Source organism: Coturnix japonica, chromosome 6 (genome assembly GCF_001577835.2).
Source record: "Coturnix japonica isolate 7356 chromosome 6, Coturnix japonica 2.1, whole genome shotgun sequence".
In the NCBI taxonomy this organism is placed as follows: Eukaryota; Metazoa; Chordata; class Aves; order Galliformes; family Phasianidae; genus Coturnix; species Coturnix japonica.
The window spans coordinates 27,288,962-27,314,431 of NC_029521.1; the positions used below are offsets into that span (position 1 = coordinate 27,288,962).

Below are 25,470 nucleotides of genomic sequence, written 5' to 3' on the forward strand. Positions count from 1 at the left end.
CCAGTGACAATGTATATTATAGTAAATTATAGTATCCAAATCTTTGATTACACTCAGAGAATAAAAGTAGAGTTTCTCAGTTCTCTCTATCAGATACAGGAAGATGTGACTTCCTTGTGAGTAATGCAGAAAGCCATGGTGCTGCAGAGATTTGCAGCAGGAATGCTAGAATAGGTCTGGATAAACATACAAATGGAAATGGTCGTGTGTGAGAGCACGTGAAGAAACAGTGGAGCAGGTTTAAAAGATATGCATGTACTGTAAAACTTGCTCTTTGTGTCACACATCTGTGACCCTTGCCAGACAGTTTTGATTTACACATCTCCTTGTGGCGCTTTGACTCCCAGAGTATCTGCCAAAAGTCTGTCATTACTGGAAGCCAAAGGTAGAAGTCTTGAGCATATTTTTCCTAATCTATATTTCAGAATAGGCAGATTTGCCAGCAGTAAAAGGCAATGGGCCTGCACTGTCCCACCAGGTTGTGGCCCTGGGCACCCTGCTTCTAGCCTTGGATCATGGCTCTGAACAGTATTTGACTTGAAGAGAGCGGGGGAGTTTCATGGAGAGCCAAGAAAGCTGATGCAAACTCTTCTGAGCTGACATAGAAATGAGGAAAGCAGAGCTCTCAATGCATATAACCTTTCTGATTTATGGAGGAATCACAGATCCCTAATGAGCTGAGGTGGCTTGATGTGCATTAGCAAGTACTCTAGGTATCTAAAGATCTGGCAAAGGTGGTTAAATGAAATGTCATGGAGTGCTGTGTGCCTCTTGTCTTTAGCCCTAAAGGTTGACTGAACACAGAAGTATGGATAGCAGCTCCTGGTGATGGGGGGCAGGGTGCTGAGAGACACAAACCACAGGCTGAAAAGTTAAAAAGTTCCAGAGGCAGATAGTCAGAGGAAAATGAAATCAAATAGCAGCAGCTGAGAGGAGGTATTTGTTAAATACAAAGGTCTTCCAGGCTCTGGCTGTGCCCCAAAGGAGCAGTTACGCATGCGGTAACCATGTGAGTTATACATGTGACAACTGCCTGGTGATTTTTTTTATGAAGATGGAAATATTACTGCATTCAGAGGAAGTTCTGTTGTTGGCTTCAGTAGGGTCAGTACTGTATGCAGAGTTGTGGCAGGCGTGCAGTGCAAAGGAAATCACACCTGAGTTTAATTATAGCAGTTACATGCTTCTGAAGAGCTGAACCTAACAAACTAAATGAGAGAAACACTCCAGCAATAAGGAATGTTAGTGAAAGCAGCTGTTAAAATCAGAGAAGAGCTCAGGTGAAGTGTGTGTAGAAAACTTATGCAGGAGCAAAGGGAATGAAATGTTTCAAGTTAATTCACTTTTAGATGTTATATCCTTGACTTAGGTAAGGAAAAATCTGTTTGTTTTTTTTTAACTTCATATAAATTCAGTAGATGTGGGAATAAATAAGCTTTCACTGTTTTACTCTCCTCCCCACATCCAGTGAGTTTTCTTTCAATCAAGATATTCTGCTTTATGCTATATAATTGGGTTTCCTTATGATGTGCATTGGTGTGAGCAGGTACTCTGTGTGATTTAAATCTGCAGTGCTTGCAGCTGATAAGATCAGAAACTGTGGAGCAATTCAGTGAACTCGCTTCGTGATGAATGAAGCTTTTCTGAGGGTTTCAGGAATAGAAAACACTGGAAAACTTAATTTTCTACTTGGAAAATATCCCTAGTTAAGTGCACTTTTTTATCCCTTTTGTATGGTTTCCTTACAGTATAGTTAATATTTAGCAGCAAATGCTTTGCATTTCAAGGGTTTCAAAGGTTTGAGTAAATTTAACCTTATTTATTCTGTGTGCAAGTGTATGAGTAAAATACTCAAGATTAAATATCTTTGTATTTCTATCACTAGCTAATGCGCCCTTGAAATCCAAGTTTCCACTCAGAGCATGATGAGAATATGGGAAATTTGTTGGCTCAAGCCAAGATTTGTCCAAAGTTAGTTATAATCAAGGAGTGCTGTGTTGACTTTTAATTCTTCTTAAGAGTGGGACTGGTAATCTCTCGTAGCATTAGAAGTGTATGATAAGGTTGGAGAATAACTTTCAGTAGTGTAGAGGTGGCATCTCTTAAAATGCATCTGATCTTTCTGGAAACAAGTTGTAGTGGATGTAAAATGGAAGAAGTTATTAGAAGAAGCACCCTTTGGCAGTCCTGAGTCTATGCTGGTCATAGCAAGGTGTGGTCCAATATCTTCTACATAGCAGTGATAGGATAATAGGTCCTTATGTTGTGCTAGGGGAGGTTCAAGTTGGTTATTAGGAACAACTTCTCAGAGCATTGAGGCACTGGCACAGGCTGCACACACGTGGTTGTGTTACTGTTCCTGGAGGTGTTTGAGAGCTGTGGAGATGTGGCACTGAGCAGCACAGTCAGTGGGCATGGTGAAGGTGGGTTGGACTAGATGGTCTTAGACATCTTTTCCAACCTTAATTATTCTGTGATTTCATACATGCAAATATACTTCCTGAGATGTGCCACATCAAGGAATGTATTATTGTTCATACATGTACTGTTTGCGTTTGCCTGTGGTGATTGTTTCTTTTGTGATTCCTTTTGTTTGCTGTGTCTTTTTGTCAGTGTTTGCTGGCAATGGCTATTGAGACTATTGAAAGCAGCTGCATGTTAAACAGAAGGTCAGGAAGCTGAACAATCTAGGTCAGTGTACAATGGGAGATAGCAATGGGATATAGCAGGCTTCTGAGTGTTATTTTGAACAGTAAAATACTGCTTGTGGGACCTAAATGTCTTCCTGGTGTCTTGGTGGGGCTACTGGGGATTGGATTCCAATTTCTATTCTGTAGTTGTTTTCTCATTTCCTTGTTTTGTTGATGTTGCTCTTCTTTCTCTTCTGAATGAATGCTTCCTGAAATTTCTTTGCCTCTGCAAAGAAACTACATAGGAAACAATATAAATAACTCATTCATCACACATCCTGGGCTTTCTGTAGCTTAAAGAATTGTTCAGAAAGAAACACCACCACAGGACTCCTGATGGACGTGCCCAGGGCTGTGTGTGGTTTGAATGGAGCTTTATCGCTGTTCTTACAAGCAGGTAGAGAGTGACTGACACTTGTCCTTGTGGGAGGACTTTTCTGCATAAGAAGAATTACCAGAAATGTCTGGCATGTGACAGAGCTGCTTAAGGAAAGCTGGAGGCAAAAGATGCAAAGGGATATTTGCATGCAAACAGCATAAGTGGAGCTGTACAGCTGAGGTCTTTTCCAAATCGCCTTTTTACCCTTAGGTGGACACAGTGCTGCTGTCTCTTAAAAGGTATCTGTGCTGTCTTGGCAGAGGCTGCTTGGCCTTGGGTAAATCCCTGGCCTTCAGCTGCTGTGCTCAGCACGGTGCGCCCATTTGGCTGCTTCTCTTGGATGTACCAGTTGGTGTAGTAAAAGTTACTGCATTTTCCTACCAACTGTGCCTTGCTTTAGTATTCTGGGGAAGTGTAAAGAGGAAAATAAAAGATAGTTCCTTATGTCTTTAATTAAAAAACAGCTCTGCACCAAGAAATCCAGCCTCTTGCTCTTTTTCTTGTTATGCCTGTTTGAATAGAAATTACAGTAATCAACTCCAGGTTTCTAAATATTAACCAGTGCAAGTGGCTGTGTACCCTCCAAATGAGTGTCACTGAGATAACACAGACATCAGGGGTCACTGAGATAATTCCCATCCAAAGAAAATACACAGAACCAACAACAGAAAACTGGATTTGTAAAATTATGTTCAATAGGGGAAATATTAATGTCAAATGTAACCATTTTACTGAAATGCACACAATTCATCTGAATGTAGGCAACGCTTATTTGATTTAAAAAGCAAACAAGCCAAGCCTTGCTACTTGTTATTGCATTTGGTACCTCCTGTTTTTTATAAAACTCTGGGATCAGGGGCTGGTACAGATGATGTATATTGAAGTACAGCTCAGTGTCTTAGACAGGGAAGTCCTGAGTACTGGCTGTGGCAGCTCTAACTACAGTAGAAAACGCAGTCATAAACATATGTGTGCTTTGGTAGTTATCAAGTACTGGCACAGATAATAGACAAAACAGAAAACAAGAGGTGGTGGGCTGGGAGAACACAGAGCTGGCTTCCATCATTGGTCTTAATGGATAACCTCTTTTATTGGAAGCAAAAATTAAAATGAAATCTGTTTAATACTGTATGTGCTGCTCATGACTGGGCAGCTGCATTCCTCTGATAAAGGTCAAGTACCAGTTAGAGGAGCATATGATCAACACTGCAGTCATTGATCTGGCCATAGTTACTGCCACAAGGGAGATGGGGAACTCTGCACCCAAAAAGCAGCAAATGATGTCTGGATTTGCCATTATTTAAAGGAAAATTATACATCTGAGCTCCCCAGAGGACCAATTCTGTTTTCACATTCTCACATTAGCATTTTCAGTCCAACTTCAAAACTGTTCCACCTTTTAATTTTTAGAACGTACTTTACAAAGGTAAAAATAAGCTCAGTGCAGCAATCAGCTTGCTTTGACCATGACTTACAGAGCTATTTTAACAACAGAAGTGTCTGAAATATTTGTAATAGCAAGTAGGCCAGCTTAGGTAAAATACTGGCATGAAATAAAGAAACCAAAGGCTCCAAGCCCTATTAGATCTGTTTCCCTTAGTCTCTTCTTGAGCCCATCTATTAATTCTATAGATGTTGTTGCCATTTCTTTTGTGATGATTTTCAGTTCTGTCCTACCAGACACTGCCATTTTGTTTCTCTGTCATCTCTAAATGTTGCCTACCTAACCCTAATCTGTCATACTACTAAAGACGGGCGCAATGCCTGTCTGAGGCCACCTGATCTCATTGAGTAGTGTCTCAGACATGGATCAGTTTTCCAACTGGCTGCCACTGGCAGCTACCTCTTCTCATCAGTCACCTCTGAGGTTGGTACACAGGACCTCATGTGGAAGGAGGCCAGGGTGCTCTGCATTTGCATTCCTGTTGTAGTGAGGACACTGGCTGACTGCAATTAAAGTAAGATTTGATTGGATTGAATGCATTAAAAAAGGAAGATTAAAATACTAGCTGGTCTCAGTAACTGGATGGAGAGCTTTAAAGTTACTTTAAAGCATGTGAAAATTGAACAAGTTAGGGGAAATAAACTGCTCTTCACAACAGATTTAAACCTTTTGCGCAGTGTTAGTTATGGAAAGCTACTCTGAAAGCAAAGGGGGAAATATATATATATATATATATAAAATATTATTTATTATATATATATATATTTTTTTTCTATCCACTTTAAACAGACTAAGTTATAGGGTATGAAAACGTAGACCAGAATACTTTAAATGTGCTGTGTTAGCATGACATTTTATTTCATTTGTTTGTAGACCAAGGTTTTGTATGCTGTATGCCTAGTTATCACCAACAGGCGGTGTTCTATAAATATCTAAAAAGAAAGGAGTATTAAAGAATGAGATTTATCCTGGGTAATCCTACTGGAACTTCCTTTGAAGTCTTGTTCAGAATTTGCATGCAGGAATTCAGGAAAACTTCAGGGTTTTAACGTCCATACAAACTGTAACAGTTCACAACAAGGTGGTGCACTTTGTTTACAGTTCTACACCTCATATTCTTAATTAACAGCATCAAAAACCAGATTTCTTCAGTGGCCTTCAAGATTTAATAAGTTTTCTTTTCCTCCTATGACTGTCTCTCTTTCACTGTAGATATAGCAGTGGCTCAATGGACCTAAAAGTCATGGTCCAATCAGAACAATTGTGTTTGAAAATATTGACTTAAGTGATTGGCTCAACAGCAAACAAAAAACTCATGGCACAGGAGGATTACAATAGAGAATTCCAAGCACTCTACTTCCTGCTTTTGGGATAGAGAGTCCTTTCCATCTTGAACTGAAAATGATTTTTATCCAAATTCTTTGCATCTCCCTTTCTCTTTCCAGCCAAATTTCGGTATTGCTCTCCTCTGTTTTAACGTCAAAACTTTCTTCCACCCTTTTTCACCATGCCAAAAACCTTTCTTGATCTTTCAGCCAAGTACTTTGTCTGCTGTGTCTTATACTCCTCTTGATCTTTAAAGTGCTGGTCTTTCTATTTGGTCTTTCTATTTTATTTTATTTTTTATTATCCCGATTGTTCAGCTGCTTTTCCAACCTTTTTTTCTTCTACATCGTCTCTTCCCTCTGTTCAGTGTTGATCTTCTAAATCTTTGTCATTTACCACAAGAGCTCTGAAAGGATAAACTTTAATTCCACCTGATTTTGCTTTCCTCAAATTCCATGCAGTGAAGAGGAAGGATGCCAAAGTTTTATGCTAATTCACATCAACTACTAATTTGAACCTGCCAGTACAGAGCCACTTGTTGACATAGATGTACTCCTGGGAGAATCTTTGTTTGTCAACTGAAGACAAGATATGACAACAGTGGGATGTATAATGTTGTCAAGAGCAGTCATGGAAGTTCATCTGTTAATTGTTTCCTTTCAGTACCTTCTGGAGAGCATTTTACACTTGTTTTGTTAGGCTAAATAAGCTATTCTATGGCTGCTGGGTAGAAACAACAACCCGTTCCCTGTACAGAAGGGCTCTGATTAGATGTCACACTTGGGTATCAATAGATTAGGAACAACCAGGTGAATGGGTAAGTGAAATGAACTATGAAAAGTATTAAACAGCAAGATTGTTTTCTATTTCATTTGTTGACCTCTCCGACTTGCTAAAAGGCTCCTTACAATGACTTGTCCAATAACATTTGCTAAGATAGCCACGAGCTATATGAAAGCAATGGAACGTCAGGAAAGCTTTTCTGCATTGCTGAAATGCTTCCCCTGAGGGATGATGGCCATTGTGGTCTATGGGAGTTAATCCAGCAAATATGAAGTGTTCGGAGCAGCTATGGAAAAAGAGCTATAAAATACCTGACTGTACCAATAGCTGCAATGGAGGTTTGCTCTTCAATCAAAATAATTAGTAGGAAAAGAAAACACCAAACCTTTGCAGTACAAAGTGTTTCATCTTGCTTAATTAGTTTCCATAGGGAAGAAAGGCATTTAAAACCCAAATGGTACTTGTCAGGGGATTGCAAAACGATAGAACAAGAGCCTCGGGCAGGGATATGAGAATGGTTATTCAAACAGACTGATGCAGTGAGATGGAGCATTTTATTTTTGGTCTCAGGTGGTTTTCTGTCTGTGGCAGATAGGTGAGTGCTTTTGGACTCTTGTCTATACAGCCTTAACTCCCGCTGTGTGTGACAGGCAGGCTACAATGGATGTTGCTGGTACCTAAGAATTGAAACTCTGACTTTGTTAGCGATGATGGGCTTTCACTTCAAACAAAAGCTGCATCTCGAAGAAAAGTGAAGCACAGGAACACAAAGGCTGATGAGGAGCAATCAAACAGTGTTTGGAAAATCTCCAAGGTGGCTACGAGTGCTTGAATGTAGCATTGAAGTTTGCTGCTCAGAGGGGCTAAAGCTCTTTGTCACTGATTCTCAGCTATACAGGCATGCGCCTTCTTCTGAAGAGCATATTTTACTGCATGATGAGAAGGGGCAAGTACGAGCATTAATTAGCCATTGCATTGGAATGGCTTTACTGCCATACCGAGAGCACATCGGAAGGGAAATCTTCCAAATGCAAATGAAATATCAAAGTTACTTTAGAGAGTTTATAGCTTTCCAGCGCGAAGTAACTGGGGGACAGCAGGGGTGGGGTATGATTGAAGCTTTCTGCGTTGCTTTTAGTGAGGGAAATGGGGAGCTGTTTGGAGCTGGGAAGGACAAAGAGGAGTGAAAGCATGTAACAGAGTTGTAGCTAAATTGGAGAAGTTATTTGAACAGGAGCAACAAAGGAATGAAGGGCCAGAGGCAACATTTGTTCTCCTCCATCTCGTTTTTCTAGAAACAGGGAGTGGATGTTTACCAGCCTGCTCTGTTTCCCTGAAAACTGAAGTTGTCACACAGAGGAAATAATGCTTCTGAACCATGCTTTAGTTATATCCATCAATTTATTGGCTTTGTTTCTTCTTTTACTCAGTTCAAATCCGTAATCAATAACAACAGAAAAGCAGAAACTGTGTTCATAAAGAGCATATGAAGATCTGTAGTGTGTAGGGTTTTTTTTTTGTTTTTTTTTTTTTTATCTAGTGCTCCAAAATATCTCCTTGCAGAGGTGTGAATGTGTCTGATGACTGTGGAGAGGCAAATTACTTGTTAAAGATGTTACACAATTTTGACCATCAAGTCTGGCTTATATCACTGAGTAAATCCATTGTGTGTTGCAGCCATAAACCAACTCGTGCATTCTTTTGCTATCAATTTTAACATGCAAATGAGTTATTAAATGATGATATATTTATAGTTTTAAATATCTCATGTACACCAGATTATAAAATCCTTCAGTAGAGGACTTTAATTCTTGCTTGTGTCAGCTTTGGCTTCAGACATAAGCACGTGTTGAAGTTCAAGATATACTGCAAATCTATTTTATGTCAGGTGATACAACTGTTAAACTGTTAATGAACAATTATTGCTAATTAAAACAAAGCTTCCTACTTGTCTTGGTACTTCTGTGACCCTTCGATCAGCTCAGGTATAATATCTCTGTGCACTGTTGCTGCTTTACTTTCTTAAACAGTAGAAGAGTGGAGAAAGTATATTAGAAATAAGTGAAGGTATTAATTAAAACGTTCCTTTAAAACAAAAGGAAGTACCTTTATAAACCTGAAGGCAAATTATTTTCATATGCCCTTGGTGTTGTGTAGCAGCCAAGAACAGTTGCATACAATTTTTGCTTTCAGTTGCTATCTGGTATTGAAATAACACCTGATTTACATTAGCACCAATGGGGGCCAAAACTTGTTACTTATTATTATATTGCTTAATTAGAGTGATTCCATGCTAATTAAGAAAATAAAATTACACATACGCTTTATTGCTTAAAGGGCAGAAATGTAACTGAAGGCAGCAAAGGGAAATCTGAGTAAGTGCTGCTGAGAGATGAGAAATCGATGCCTTGCACAAAGCTACTTGGGTCATATTTTGTCTTTGCTGCTGCCAAAAAAGACAGATGCTGTGAAGACAAGCAGTTGCGAAGCTGGTGTTAAGAAGTCAACTGCTTTGGGATTCAGTGAGCTGAGTTTAAATAATGGGCAGGAGCTACATCTGAAGAAAAGAAAAACAAACATGAGAAATGACATCCTTGTGAGACTGTGCAATCAGGCGCTGAGAGCTTCTGCAGGGTGCTGCAGCCTGTGTACAGAAGTTGCTTACATCCAGTTTGGTTTAAGTGTTTGCAGTCTATTGAAGTAGTAAACCCTGACAGTAGTAATGAAATACAGAGTACTACGCTTTTCTGCCTCTGCCCACTGCTTTGGTTTTTTGCTTTTTCTTCTTTAGCCTGAACACTTCCCCTTCTTTTGTTTCCATCTTTTTCAGTCTAATTTTCCCCTTGGGCTATTTCTGGTCCTAAGTACATTCCGTTGTTTCATTCCCTCTTTTCTCTTGTGACTTTCATCTCTCTAGCAGCTATATTTCCTTTCAAGTATTTCTTCTTCCTTCTTTAATGAGATTTTTAATGGTCATTTTTAGTTTCCCACTCTATCCCCTCCCTTTTCCTCTCTGTGCTCTGCTAAGTATGTTTTTATCTGTGTAATTAATTTTGTTTTGTCTACATGCTTTGTTATGCATCACGGTCATCTTAGGTGGAAATTTCATCCAGTAACTTAAAGATTATTTTGATAGATGATAACTATTTTCTACCTAAATGGTACCTTGTTATCCTTATAATTTCAAGCATGCTTCACTCCTTTCAACATGGAAGCCAGTAGGTGTCATTTAGCCAGCAGCCTGAAGCATAATGTTGCAGGTTTGGGGAAGAAATCTATTGCATTCAATTTGTTAGCCCTAATCGTAATAGAAACTTTGAGTGTTGAATGTAGAGCCAAATTAAGGTTTCCAATGGCTGTTGTACAATAGAGCTGATGAACAAGGGTGGTTTAATGTGTGAGAACGAGAGCCTCAAGTTCCAGATGCAGACCCTGTACTGTCAAATCAAAGCAGTGGTTTGGTCTGATCAAGGATTTATTACATGTTTACTTTGTTGTTCAGTTGAGGTACCACTGATATTCTCTGCTCAGCCCATGTGTGATATTAAACTTAAAAGGCCTAATGAACCCCTAAGCTTATGGCTGCCTGCACCACAGTTTTTGTCTTCACATATCTTAGCAGCTTTCATGCTGGAAGTTCAAAACAAATTGCTCTACCAAAAGCACGTCAGGTGGCATTTTCTTTGGTGATATCTCATGGTAAGAAAATAGCTACTATGAGAGTTGCTGTTATATTGAACATAATGAGGTTGGAATGAGGAATGACTATTTTTGGCATAAAACTCCATTTACAGTCAGGTAAACATGAAGCTGTTTTATTGTGCATTTAATTTTTTTTATATATTGTTTTCTGCTACTGAAGTAAGTGAAAATACTTTCAAGCACATTATTTGGGGATTTAACTTATGGGTACTTTAAAATTGTCTGGTTCTGTCCCTGAACTCTCTGTGTACCTTGATCTGAGAGTCCTCCATCCTAATCAGCTCTGTGAAGCTCTGCTGAACAGTAATTTCTTATTTGAGTATTCTTTGCTATGCTGTAACCATTTCGGTACTTTTGTATTCTTCAGTGTTCATGGTGGAAAATATAGTTTTTATATTGCCTTAAGATTCTTCTTTAATATTCATATCTGGATGGTATCTGCTTGTCAAGGCTTTTGGATCAGACAGCTAAGGCTGTAGTTAGCCAAGAATTATCAACTCTTTCTTAAAGGGAGAAAATAGAGATACAATCAGTGCTGATTTCTCCTAGGTCAGGGAAAGCGTGAAAAAAGTGAGCCTATGTAGGGGACGAAGTATTTACAAGATTAAAGACTGAAAAATATAACACACTACAACTGAAGTTAGAATCATAGAATCCTTATAGTTGGAAGGGACTTTTAAAGGCAATCTGGTCCAACTCCCCTGCAACAAACAGAGAGATGCACAGGTTGCCCAGTGCCTGATGCAGCCTGGACTTGAAAGTCTCCAGGGATGGGGCATCAACCTCCTCTCTGGGCAACCTCCAGTGCCTCACCACTCTCACTGTAAAGAGACTTTTTCCTTCCATTCAACCTAAATCTACCCTTTTTAAGCTGGAAGCCACTTTCCCTGGTTCTGTCACGACAGACCCTGTAAAAGAGTCTGTCCCTTCTTTCCTGTAGCTCCTCTTTAGATATTGAAAGGCTGCTATCAGGCCACCTCAGAGCCTTCTCTTCTCCAGACTGAACAGCCCCAGCCACCCTCTAGAGTAAAACATTTATTCCTAATATCTAACCTAAATCTGTCTTCATGGAGCACTGATCTCCTGGGTGAGTTGGTACCTTTGAGTATTTATGCAGTAGTTATGGAGTTTTAAGAGTTAGTGACTGAATAAGCCCCTTTCATCTGGTAATGTTTTACAGCCATATAATCAATCCCTCATGAATTTGTAATTCAGGGAATCACATTATAAAATTACTGGGTTTCCTAAAGATATGATGAAATAAAATGCTTAAGTAATAAATTCCTATGGGTGACCTGCTTTACATTCAGTGCTTACTTCAAAGCAGAGAATACTTAATGAATGTCTTGTATACCACTGGGAGCTGCATAAATAATAACAGTAATAGGGATTAAAGCAAACTATAGTAGTAAGGGTCATGTGGAGCTGAAATTACAAGGTAATACATCAGTTTACAGAGCAAGACAGAGTTTCAAGGTTGAAAGCATACAATGTTTTGAGCAAGCTGCACTTGCAGGAATTGGAAAAAAAAATGTGGTTTATGAATAAATTGTGTTAATGAAAAACATTGTATGAAAGAACTGTAGCATGATAAAAGATTATGATAATCACAGTATTTCGATCTGGCTTGAGAACAAAAAAGGAACCTTTCACAGTGTGGAGTTTGGTTCCTAGATGCAGATTATTCTATTCATTAGATTATTCTATTTATTAAATAAAAATGTCTTTGCTTTCTTGTGTATACTTACAAGCTGATCTAAAGCCCTCTGGAATCAATGGAATTCTTCATTATACACAGGACAACATTTGATGTAGGTTATTATCTTGTGTCTTTGGGGGATGTGCATTTGATTCTTAGTGAGGCTGTCTTGCCCCATCCTTGTTTAAAACGTCACATGCTAAACTCTCAGCTGAGACTCAGAAGTCCATCAGTGTGTAGGAGGTCAGCCACAAGGCTGGATTTGCTGTCTGTACAGCCAGAAAGCTTGACATCGGGCAAAAATAATTGAACAGGCTCCCACATTCTTGTAAATCACTAATTTAAAACACTAATAGCTAGCAGGCACAAGTATACATGCCTATGTCAGCCTGCTTGTGCTGTTGAAACTGTAAAAACCTGCCCTAAAGGTAAGTGAATGAACTATAGTGCAGCCTGTGTTTTATGAGCACTCTTAAACCACTCATCGATATAGTATTATTGGCACAGAAAGCCCAGCAAATATGGAAGTACTTTTGTGAAATGGTACAGATGCAAAGACATAGCCAATTATTGAAGTTAAACATCAGGGTAATAGATATTACAATAGACTGTTTCTCCCATTCTGCTACATAATGCAACGTACAATTCCTGCTGCTTCTCCGTTGTCTTTTAGTTCGGTCCTTCTTCTGCAGCAATCCTAAATGCAAAGTTCTCTTTATGTAGATGTCTTGAAGTTTTGATTATGCTGGAAGACTGAATTGATTTCAGTATTGAAGGCAAATGGACGTGTTGGTCAGTGTTCACCTCTGCAGTTAATATATTTTCAATATATAGTTAAACAGAATTCCACCAGGGTAGTATTGGTATGAACTTTATTGGAAAATGCATTGCACGTTGATTTGTCTGACAACAGATATTGACTTCCAGTGTGGTTCTTAACAAGAAATGTCATTAAGTACTAGCAGATAAAGATTTAAAGAATTGGCCTAGGAGAGGAACAGAAAAATCAGTGTTGATACACAGACAGTTGTGCTGTAAAATGATAGCAAATAAAATGAATTTCTGAGTCTAGGGGCACGTGGTGTGTTCCTAGACAGCATAAAATATCCCTGTCAGTTTTGAAATATGAAAATATTTTTGAATATTCTAAATGCTTCTAACTTTCAATTACTTGTTAATACAATAGACAGTCTTGAGAGTTGAGATCTGGAGAAGAAATTTTTTCTGATATCCAATCTGAGCGTTTCCTGGTGCAACTTCAGACCATCACCTCTCAGAGCCCTACTAGTCAAAATGAGAGCAATTAGCCCATTTTGGGTGGTTTGGAGCCATGCATTTGCACAGTGGTCCCTTGAAGGGAGGACAAGGCCTGACCTCAGCCTTCCCTACCTCTGCTGTGCCATGACTGTGTTCTTCCCAGCATCTAGGTTTCCTTCCTGTTGTCCTCTCCCTACTCATCCTCCAATTCCACGTTGACCTATCTCAATCAACAGAAGGGCAGCTCACCAAGAGCAAGGCAATTGCTTTGAGTCTTTGCATTGTCAGCACCACAGCTCCAGTGGCAGTCATATTTCCTGCCTTCAAGACCATAGCTTCCAAGGCAGAATTTGAATCTTGTGCCAAGGTGCAGCAAACTTTAAAATATAATCAAGCAGAGTCTCTAACACCTTTGATTTGCCATACAGAAATTCATCCTTATGAGGCATTTTTGTTGAGAGAGACCTAAGGCCAAAGTTTTCCTGTCATAGATGAACATAAATAAATAGGTGGTATTTGGAAAACCTCTCCAGACAACAAGAGCTTGTATTTTGTATGGCTCACAGCAGAGAATCTAATGTTTGGATTAGTACCTTTCAGCTACTTAATTTATTTTCTTCTTTCTTAGGTTGAGATGTAATATTTCATTTAATATGCATATCTTTATTCCATGCTGTTCTTCACAATTTCAGCTTTAATTCTGAAAACATGGCTCACAAGCTTCAAGACTGGTAAAGAAAAGAATCCCCAAGATCAAAGAGGAGGTAACCGATGAAAGAAAACTAGAGAAAGCCTACAGGGATTATCAAGGAGAGTTGAGGAAGAAGGCACCAAAAATGTACTCAGTCAACACCAAAGTGTGGAGAAAAATCTGTGGGGGGGCAAATAAGGAGAACTATATGGATTATTTAGGCTGAATTTTTGATGTATGTGGTGTGTGAGAGAAGGGAAGAAAAAGATTTCTTTTTTTAAACATGGTTCTAAAGGCAAAACCAGAAATAGTGACATTCAGTGACCTTATGTTAGAGCATTTATTATTTATAACTCTTCAGATGAATTGTAAAATAGCCCATGTCCCATGTGATTTGGAGCACAGAGGATGCCTTTCCTTTTCCAGTGTTTACCGGCTGTGCTAAGAAAACTTTAATGTTTCTGTAGGAAACTTGATAGTTGCATCATCACCTTTTGCTTAAGTATGGGAAGCAATTTAAATCACACCACAAATACATAAGATTAAGAAAATGCTGACCTATACTAAATCATTTTTCCCAACAGTGCATTTAGATAATAAGCAAACTGAAGTCCAAAGACGAAGCTTATTATCTAATGGAAATTCTTTCTTCTGAATTTAGTTACCTTTTGGTCAGGTTATGGAAGAGGAATAACTATCAGCTACCAAATTCTAGATAACTATGGCCTTTCTTTCTGAAATTCTCTGCTGGAAATTTGGTTGAGCAACTTCTCTATGTGGCAGCTAAGGGCATCATTTGTCTCACTGACCACATGGAGTCAATGAAGCTGTGCAGGAGCTAATGTTGGCTTGTATTGCATGAGTGACTTTCACTGCCTTAAACATTTAGTTGTTCTCTCCTTGAGCCATCCCAGAATTTTAAAAACTGGAGTATTTGGTTACTTTTTAAAATATAAATTAGTCCGTGTCATTAAAGACTGTTTTTAAGCAGTGTTTGCAATCAAAGCGCTCTGCCTAGTTAAGAGCAAAAAAAGTGGCTACTATTTTTAAGGGCTATTATTTGTTGTGTTCATTATCTGATGACCCTTTTGAAGACTATATGAACAAATGTCTTGCATCATGGAAAATATTTTTACTTCTTTTATTGTCCCTAGTTCTAACAATTTGCCCTGTTATCTCATTTTAGCAGCATAAAGCCCGGACATCTAAGGCAGGGAGCCTTATCTAGGACTACAAAAAGAGCATTTTATAGACAACTCTGCCCTGAAACCAGCCAAGCCTGCAACAGATTTGGATACACCAAAAGATTTGGACTGGGACAGACTGTTCTGTTAAGTGGGTAAGTGGGTGGAATGAGGAAACGGTGGTGATATCCATTTCTACCACAGTTTGTATAATCCACATGTAACTGGAGCAGGAGCACATCAGTCTGTTCAAGCCTCAGACTTGTGAAGGATGGACGGGGTTTACTATCAGAGATGTCACCACAGCCAGTTGTTTATCAAAGCACAGTACGCTCCACTCTGCAATGGTATTTGTTTTCACTGGGCATTTTGGCAGAATAGCTTGGAAAAATAAAAGAAAGCAGTTTTAGAAACTACTTAAAGGAAATAACGGAGTGATCCTAAGTATACTCTGCTTGAGTTATTAAATTATGATAACAACATTAGTCCTTCACAGGCCATTATTTTATCATTAGCTTAATGTCATCATGTATGATTTGTTAGAGCACACACTTATAGGCAGTGGATGCAATTAAAAAGCTGCCAAATACATCAGCTTTGCAATAAAATGTTATCAGTATCTACCAGTAATCCAACAGCATGTTTTCTTGATGGTGGAAAACAGTTTTGATGTTACCAATGCGAGTGTTTGTTTCCTACTAATACTAATTTAGAATCATGCTAGGGAAACTTCTGTCATAAATGGTTTATTGTGCTTGTGATCTCATCCCCATCTCACCTCTCTGCACAAGGCAGATTTCACTAGTACTAAAGGTGCATATTTAACATATTCCACTAAAAGGAGGAAATGAAATAGTTTGAAAGAGAATAGGCACCTAAATGATGATACCCCTACAGCAAAATTAATCATGCTGCATTTACTTTTCACTTCTTGAGACTGAAATTTCTTTCAGCAGCAGCTGTATAAGAAAATACTTCCCACCTCTGCAAAACTGTGATGTAGCATTTTTTAATCTATGCTGTACTATTTAACAAGTAATTAAGGCGTTGTTTAATCTCACCACATTTTATTATAGGGAGGTTAAGATTCACAGTGGAAAAGATATTAATTAATTAAGCAGAGCAGTTGGTATATGCTCTTTGGGACTGATTCAGCAGATAGAAGAGTTCATTTCATTGTTTAAAGAAAGGATAAACCCCAACGAACTGGTTAGCATTTACTTGGCTTGTTAGAAGTACATTGCAATTCTGGCACAGCATACCCAGAAAATCTTATATAGTAGTTGCACTTTTTTATGTCTGCTAACATTCTATATATAACAGAATGATAGCTGTAGTAAATTCCTGCCTAGCTTTTAGAATAAAACCTCATGCACAAGAGAGTTGCCAATTCTATTTGAATCTGTTGTTTTAGAACTCTAAATCTACTGTTTGGTTTCCATAATGGACTTCTATTAAATGTTCAAACCATCAGTGTGTCACCCGTGGGTTTTAAACAACTCCTTGGATGTAAATTTCACCTGTTGTCCTGTTTACTGATGCTGTCCTTTTTGCAAAAGAAACTCATTATTTTGCACTTGTGAAAGGATGATATCCTATAAATGGATCATTGTGACTTTTAAAAGCATTTGCAAATGTTTCCAGAAGAACATTTAGGCCATGGTGGACATCTAAGGATGAAATTAGAGCTTTTTAACTTCATAATCTTGAATTTTTCTATCACCATCTTAGCACAGAATCCTGAATGGCTATTTAGGAAATAACATAAGGCTGCTTTTCCTGGTCTGCCAGTGCTCCCAGCACAAAGCTGGGATGGCACAGAGCAGGGAAGCTCTCAAGGTCACAGGGCAAATTGTCAATATGGTATTTGTGAGAAAGAATAGATTGGGTTTTTTATTATTATTATTATTATTATTTTCCCCAAAACCTTAACCTAGAGACTTAATAAAGCACTCTGTGCTGCTTGGGGATGTACAGCTGTTGTTTTGCTTAAGGGTTATGAAGCATTTCTAGGGCACTTAGATTTGTTTGCACGCTGTTGCTGATGCCTCATAAAACAAAATGCTGTTTTTAAATGGGGTGGCTTGAGAAAGCTCTTTGTTTTACTGTACTAGAGTTTATACAAGCCCTTTGCCATTAACCAGGGAGATGTCTCTGTCATGAGAGCAGCCTGAGAGTCCTCCAGGGTAGGTAGTGAAGCACTGCAAGGGCTGCCCAGAGAGGTGGTGGTGTGAATCCCTGCAGATATCCAAGGTCAGGCGACAGAGCTCTGAGCACCTGATAGAACTGTGGGTGTCCCTCTGCATTGCAGGGAGTTGGACCAGATGGCCTCTAAGGTCCCTTCCAACTCAAACATTATTCTGTACTGCTGCATTCGTTCTTATATCCCTGTTAAGATGCTGTCTTGAATATCTCCTGACACCCTGCCTGCTACAGACACTCTCAATAATACAGGCTAGGCTGAGAAAGTAAGAAATTCTTCCATTCTGTCTGTTCTGCTGTAAGGTTGAGTGCTAAGAATATAACCATGAATTTCAGCTTTCATTGGCACCATAAAGAAATTTGAAGAATTTAGATTGACCATGCTTAAAATGGGCAGCTCTAAGCAAAAGTGAGGCTTTCCTTTATAGTGTTCCTCACTTCCATATTCCTCTCTTTCTGTACATGCAGAAGTCCCAAGCTGTATGGCATTATGAAACTCTGAGAGAAGAGACTGGCTGAAAGGACAGGAAGCAGTTCTGAATAAACTTTCATCCTCAAAAACCTTAAATTCAGCAAATTATCTGGACTAGGAGCTGGCATGCTGTTAGGAAATTTATATCTGACTGTGTGAAAATCACATCAGAAAAGCATTGCACAATAGTTGAATTTTTGTTTGCTATAGTGTATCTAGTCTGTTTTTAATATGCTATATTTTTTGATTTAGATGAGCTTAGTTTCTTGAACAAAATTCTGTATCTTAGCAATAACATCACAGAGTGGATTTTTTATGGATGGACTGCAAGTGGGAGAACAACTACTAATCCGGAATAGTAATAAATGCAAATGTAGCACAAAACATCTCCATGAATCTTCCAGTGACTCAGTTTTCTGAGGTGGCAACAATCTGCAGTTGGAATCTTTCTATTTATTGTTCTGGAGGCTTTACAGATCTTCATCTGCAAGAGCAGGGGCTGGAAGGTGTTGGTGCTGGCTGCTGGCAGTTCTTAGTGCTTTCTCTAATGTATTTCCCACTGTAATACAGCCACAGCAGTCAGAGAAGAGAACTGAGTTCATGGATGCACAAGGGGATGTTTCAGCTGAATTTGCCAGACAAATGTTTTTCAGCTCTGTAATGGAAGTTGAAATGCTTTGTGCTGCATTAATAATGACAGTGGCAGTGCTTGCAATAGGAGCATATTGTGAAACATTTACAGACACACTTAGGGAGGAAATTTTAACAAACTAATTTGTAACTTAGAGTGAAGTTAAGGGGTTAAATGAGGTTTATCTGAAAATAAATCCAGTTTATGTCTCATTACAGGTGTGAAGAAATGACAAATATAAACATGAGCATGCAGATTGCTTTCATGGGAGATTTGATTAAACAAATAAGGCAGTTTAAGAACAGTTGGAAAGGAAATATTCCATTCCATTCAAGGTGATGGTAAAAGTTGTATCTGTATTTCACAGCAGTGGGAACTTCAGGTTTCTACCTAACAGGAGTCAGAGGGATGGCTGAGGTTCTCATTAGCACAGTGAGCTCTGCTGCAGAGGAAGCATGAGGAAATGTCTTCCTGACCAAATGTCTTTGAAGGGATTTACTTTTTAGGAAAAAAACACAATATATATATTGTTTTAAAGGAGTTTCCTAAGCTTCTTTTCCTGATAGTACTGCCTAGTGATCCCTAACCATGAATGCTATGAACTACTTAAGAACAGCCCCAACATCAGAAGTGCCATTTGCCTGTCAGAATGAAGCATTTGCAACCACTTTCTGAAGTGACAGTGTGATGGGACAGTTCAAGGGAAAAATAGTGTAATTAATATTAGGGCTGAGACTGGGACAGCACCCTTTCCAATTGGAGGGAATAATTTAACACACGTGGTGACTTAGTAAGTCCTTTACTTGTGTGAGACATTATCCATGTGCATGAGCAGCTGTGGATAGTAAAAATTGCTTGTCACTTTTTATACATGTGGGAATCTTAAATTTAGCACCTCTCAAATCTGAGTAATTTCTTTCCATCTGCTTAAAACATCACTGTTTGGAACTTTTCCTACTCTTGCAATAGTCAGCTAAATTTGAACCTCAAACATGACTCAACATAGTGCTCCCATTCCAGTAGAAAAGCATCATTTTACACCACATTCATCAAATTTTCTTTGCTGGAGATGATCTATTATAGATATTATTATCATAGAAGTCATACCAACTTGCAAGCTGCAAGGTACAATTACACTGAGCTGCAAGTTGTTTTCTCTGTCTGACTGTTTTAGTGATATGCCAGTCATTTCTTCTTCCAGATTTGTTTCTTGCTCCTTTTAGGGTCTGTAGAGTTAAGGCACTTGCCTTCATATTGTGATGTTATATATCCTTCTTTATGTTATCATGATTATCAATTCAGCAATTAATGAAGTTCCCAATAGCAGAGAAGAGGTGGAATTCAGAAATCCTACTGAGGATCAATGAGTATTGTGTTCCAGATGGTAACTCTGTAGGAACAGAACAGCTTTCAGGGGAAGAAATTTTACAAGACATACACTACAGAAATCCTCCACAGATCTATGAGGCTGAAATTCAGATGAAGTGCAGTGTGAGTGAAAATAAAGATGAAACAGAGCTGGTGTGGTCCACTGTCAGTCTGGAGGAGAAGAGTGTACCACTTCCATTTCCACTACTCATTTAATAGCTGTAGGCTCAGTCTGATGAAGTTTCAGTTGGCTGCTTGAATCCTGTTAAAGGAAATAGGGTTTGCCCTTTATTTTTCACTGGGTCCAGCACACTTGTAGATATTAATCTGGAGCAGAAGACTGATTTCTAGCTCAGAATAAATGTCAGACTGGAAATAGACTTTGTCATCCCATCCAAGTCATACAAATTCTTTGCATCATCTCTCCCAGTCCTGCAAGCCTAGAAGAAAAAGAAAGAAACCTCTCTTTTATCTCTGATTTGAGGTTTGGGGATGTCTGGATTCAGCTTTTGACTTTACCTGAAGCATCAGCAACAAGTCTGCATAGCAGTTATAGTCAATAAGGTGGAGGTGGGTGGTCATATCCTAACCTTGTTCTTCAGTGGCTGTCATCCAGTCATCAAAGCAGTTGATCTAAGTTCTGATCTTAAGCAGATCCCAGGTAAGTGGAGCATCTGTGTGAAGTGTCATTGATGTGCTATGGCTGTCTGATGAACAGATGACAGCTAACTGAGCAACCTGGTCTACAGAGAGGGATGTCCCTGCCTACAGCAGGGGGTTGGAATCTTAATGGTCCTTCCAGCCCAAACCATTCTATGATTCTAACTCATCAGAACAGGTCATAAAAAGACAGACTACAGCTTGCCATGCGTTGTGGATTGGAGGGACAAAAAGGGTTCTGGTTTGCTTTTTGTCAGAGGAGTAAGGTGCTTTATTGGTAGGCAAATGAAGAGTCCACATGTTATGGAGTAAATGTAGGTGGATTACTGCAAGCATCCCAGGCAGCTGGGTGACAACTTGCATATATTGCATAGAAGGACAGAATAAGATCTGTCAGTGCCACTGATTTACATGAAATCCAATTCAGCCTAAGTGGTACCACAGAAGTAATTCTGTGTTAATTAAAAATGATAGACCAGATTAGTCATCCTTATAGACATTTTGGGAAAATAGGTTTTGTTTTCTGAGAAGTTTTCTATGTGATGTAGGGGATTTTGCTGCTTCTTTTTCTGACACACCACCTAAATGAAGTAAATTATTCACTTTAAGGACAGCTCAATAAGCATCAAACTTCTTCAGCTCTTTGTGGACAGGACAAGTAAGTAATACTGGAACAAGGATTTAAGGGAGACATCTTACTGTGCACATACATCTTGTTGCTATTTAGTGTAATGCTGCCATAGCCAGTGACAGCAGTAACCTCCCTGTGCTCCTGTTCTGTGCTCAAGACGCAGCTGTCAAAGATGAGTTTATGCTTTCAGGGGCAAATTACATGTTTAGTCAATCACAGAGCTCAAGTTGGAGTGCATTTAGAATTTAAGTTTTAACTGAAATTCACTTTCTATCCATCTATTTAGAGCAATATCATCTAACTAAATTTTGCTTCCGTTGTGAAAATCCCTGTAGAATGTGATAGCACTTTAAATGCATATTTTTATTCATTTTGCAATTATTGTGCATGGTTTTCAATTACAGCTGCTGTCTGAAATGAAACAAAAATGGCATTATATAACAGTATTAGTGACAATAGTACCCAATAACCACTGACTACAAAGTAACTACTAATGATCTATTTTCATGTGATTTATCTTGTTTCTACTTTCTGATATGCAAAGCTATCTTCATAAGACCAAGACGCTCTTTTAAGTGCAAACTTAAAGTCTTGTGAACATCCTGAGGGCAGTGAAACATGACATCCAACACAGCTTCATAAGACACAGTTCGCGGCTTTGGAATTTCACTTACATTCCCTCATTGCCTTTTCAGTGTGGGCATGAAGGATTGTCATGCCCAACACAGGTACCTGACAATGATACTGCTTGAAACTGAAATGTAGACAAAAGATGAAGTTACATTCTATTCATCTCAATATTACCCTTTCAGTATGGCTGAAATAAAGGTGCTTTATAATGTTTAGCTTGTCGAAAGCAGTATCTATTTTTCACATGTAACACACTATTTTTTTTTAATTCAAAAGCATTTAAAGCTTTGTTTTTATGTTTTTGTCTAAAACCTGAAACTTTGATAAGTTTTTATACATATTTTGGTATATTTTTCATTGTAGTGAGAGAACCAAACTATCAGAAAGCTCTGGAATGTGCAGTATATTATCATACACCTTGTCTGTGGTCTGAAAAATTGATCTGTGGACCCTTAATCACAGTTTTAATATAGATGTATGTGTCATCTCATTGATTAATCCCTTCTCACAAGCAGACTGATGATTACAGAAATACCATCTCAGTTTGGGGCAGTAGCAGTGTATGTATGAATGCACTAAGAAAGAGATGCACATTTGCTGCAATATGGACAAGGATCTGGATCTCCTCCCTCCCTGAAGTTCATAGAGAGACACCTGATGGCTGCCCTACACCTACTGTGAGTTCCTGATTGCATACCATTAGAAATGAGCTGCTCAAATGCTTATCATCTTTTATGTAACTCAATGCATGAAATCATGCTAAGCCAAAAGGTGCCTAAAGTCATGCTTCACCTTGATTGCATCCTTCTTCTATGGCTAGCCTGTAATTTTCTGTTAAATAAGGTGTTTCTGCATACATATCAAATAGAGACTTAACTGTCAGAAATTAGGAATGATTGGTATAATTTCTGACTTTTGGGAAACTGATTGGGATAATGAAAGGTGTCGATCTAAATGTTGTATTTTGCAGCCTGGTGGTTTCAGGAGAAATTGATTAAAATTAATCAAAGAGAAACTAATCCAGAAAAGAGCTTTTTCCACTAGTGCTTTGGGCAGTGTTAGAATGAGACTTTCTAAAACAGTTCATGCCCTGAAGGTTTTGCTGGATACATTTCAACCACTCTTCTGAGGTATGACAAAGATGAATGTTCAATTTGTAAAGGTGGCCCATGGCTTGAAAATGAGACAAAGTAGATCTGCTCCAACCTCATGGACCTTAAACCTGAGTGTGGAACAGGAGAAATTCGGGGAATCTTCTACCTACTCCTTTAAAAGTAATTATTTCAAAGACTGAGTTCAAAGGAACTTTAATAAAAAAAGTTATGTATGGAACATGGTCAACAAACTAAAAATCACGAATAACAAAGGAATACTTTGCAGTATGTGTTAGAAAATATATAGGCAGAATATATATTTAAACTCGACAAAGAAAAGACTGATATCCAAATTTTTAAACTGTGAGGTATTGAGAAATAGTAACAGATGGCCTGTTCACAGAACAGGACTTTTCCCCACATGATTTATGCTGATTATACAGAAAAACAGTCAGCTTCAGCTGATTGAGCAAGTAAAAGAGTAGGGAGAGGACAACAGACATTACTGCCCTTCCTTCTAGAAGCCTTTGATTTGTCCATACTAGACGTGACTAGAATCCTACTCTTCAGTCCTTTATCTGTTCATTTTCAATTTCTGCTTTCTTTCCTATTTCTGGTCCTTTTTTCTCTTATTCTTTGTCTACTAGAACACACCAACCATGTAAAGGCATGAGAGCGATCATAACAAAAAGCAAATCTAGTTACTAACGTGTTTCTTTTCTCAACCAAAAGCTTACGGGGATAGATTTTCAATATACTGAGTTATTTGTTAATTAGCAGATGTTATTGCCTTTGAGGACTCCAGGTGGTACAATCAAAACTCCCAAAGTCTGTGCAGACTTTTTGCATAGAGCTTTGAAAATACATTCCTGAAGTGGCAAATGGATCAAAATATGTAGAAACAGAAAAGCTACAAGAGGGTTCAATTGTTTCATCAAAGAGATGGATGGGAATTGCAAATGCATGAGCAATGGCCTTTGGGACAGGCTACAGTAAATACGACAGAAAACTGCATGCAAATATGCTGGCAAAATGCAAGTGAGGGGAAGAGAAAAGTCATCTTGTGGGTGCAGTCAGTTATATTTACAAAAGCTGCAGGGCAGATTTTTTTTACATTGTGCTTGTTTTCCAAAATTAAATCCGCATTTTAAATCTTCACTCCTGCCATCTTAGTAATTAGTTCCAGCATGTATCTGTGCCCATCAGTGCCACTGTAATATTGGTTCATTAAAACAATTCTGGGAAGGGAAAATTAAAAATGTAAATGCCTCAAGTTTCATAGCAGTTGCTGTTGTGGAAATTTGGAAACACTGTTGACAAGACAAAAAGTTCTCACTGAAACAATTAATTTCCTTATTGTCACGCTTCTTCAGCAGCGATGCTGCAGAGGTTACTTAATATGACAAATGCTTACAGGTAGGCTGTGTTTCAGTAAGCCAACAGCAGATGAATCGAACACTATTTCCAGGCATCATCCATTTGTGCTGAGAGAGATTGGCCAAATGTTCCCATAGGGCTGCTCATAGCCCAGTCTGTGCCTTGCCTCCACTGCCATGGGAAGTGAAGAAAGCAAGAAAGTTGGAAGAGCCTGCTGACTTCTTATTGTCTCATGAAACCCTTTCTTTTGTTGCACCTGCTTTCCTCATTGCTTCTACGAGAGAAAAGAAGGGATCGAATTCATCCTTGCAATAAATCCACCAATGTGAGCTCGCATCAGAAAACTTCATTCTTTTCAAAGGCAAAGTTATCACAAGTGGTGAGAAGGGGTTTGTGTCACATTAAGGCTTTATGAAAGAGCCAGAATTCTTATACTTTATTAATGAGGATTTTCTTTTGATAAATGTGCTTTGTATCCCAGTAGCTGCACGTGGTTTCTGTGTTACAAGGACTTCTATGGGAGATAACTGGGTTACTCACAGCTAAATAGTAATTTTCAAGGAAGAGCTGATAAAACAGCCACCATGCATGAGTTAATGAGTTTTTTTGCTAAGCAGCTTCCTTTGAAGAGAACCCTTTAATTTGAGGGAACGTGTTTTAGGGCAGCAGACTGGGATGTGAGAGTCTCACATGTTCTTCCTTGTGTCCCCACTTTGTTGGCTGCTGTAGACGAACTTGCCATCTTCCTGTGATTATAGAAACATAGACTCATAGAATGGCCTGGGTTGAAAAAGACCACAATGCTCATCTAGTTTCACCTCCCCTGCTATGTGCAGGGTCACCAACCACTAGACCAGGCTGCCCAGAGCCGCATCCAACCTGTACTTGAATGCCTCCAGGGATGGGGCATCCACAACCTCCTTGGTTATTCCCACTGGAACAGGTTGCCCATCAAGTATTGTTTAGCCTGGAGATGAGGAGACTTAGGGGAGACCTCATTGCACTCTACAATTTCCTGAAGGGAGGTTGTGATGAGGAGGGGCTTGTCCTCTTCTCCCAGACAACAAACAGGACCTGAAAAAATGGCTACAAGTTGTATCAGATGAGGTTTAGACTGGACATAAGAAGAAACTTTTTCTCTCAGAGTGGTCAGGCACTGGAATGGCTGCCCAGGGAGGTGGTGGAGTTGCTGTCCCTGGCAGTGTTAAAGAGGTGTCTGGATAAGGATCTATAAAGATATGGTTTAGTGG

The 25,470-nt window shown here is 38.9% G+C and overlaps 1 long non-coding RNA gene across 1 annotated transcript; it reads left to right on the forward strand.

Moving 5' to 3' along the window:
• The first annotated feature begins 995 nt into the window (after positions 1-995).
• Positions 996-25,073, forward strand: LOC107316169. The gene is made up of 3 exons (XR_001556208.2): positions 996-1,369; positions 13,973-14,044; positions 15,158-25,073. It is a non-coding gene; the product is annotated as an uncharacterized LOC107316169 (long non-coding RNA).
• The last annotated feature ends 397 nt before the right edge of the window (positions 25,074-25,470 follow it).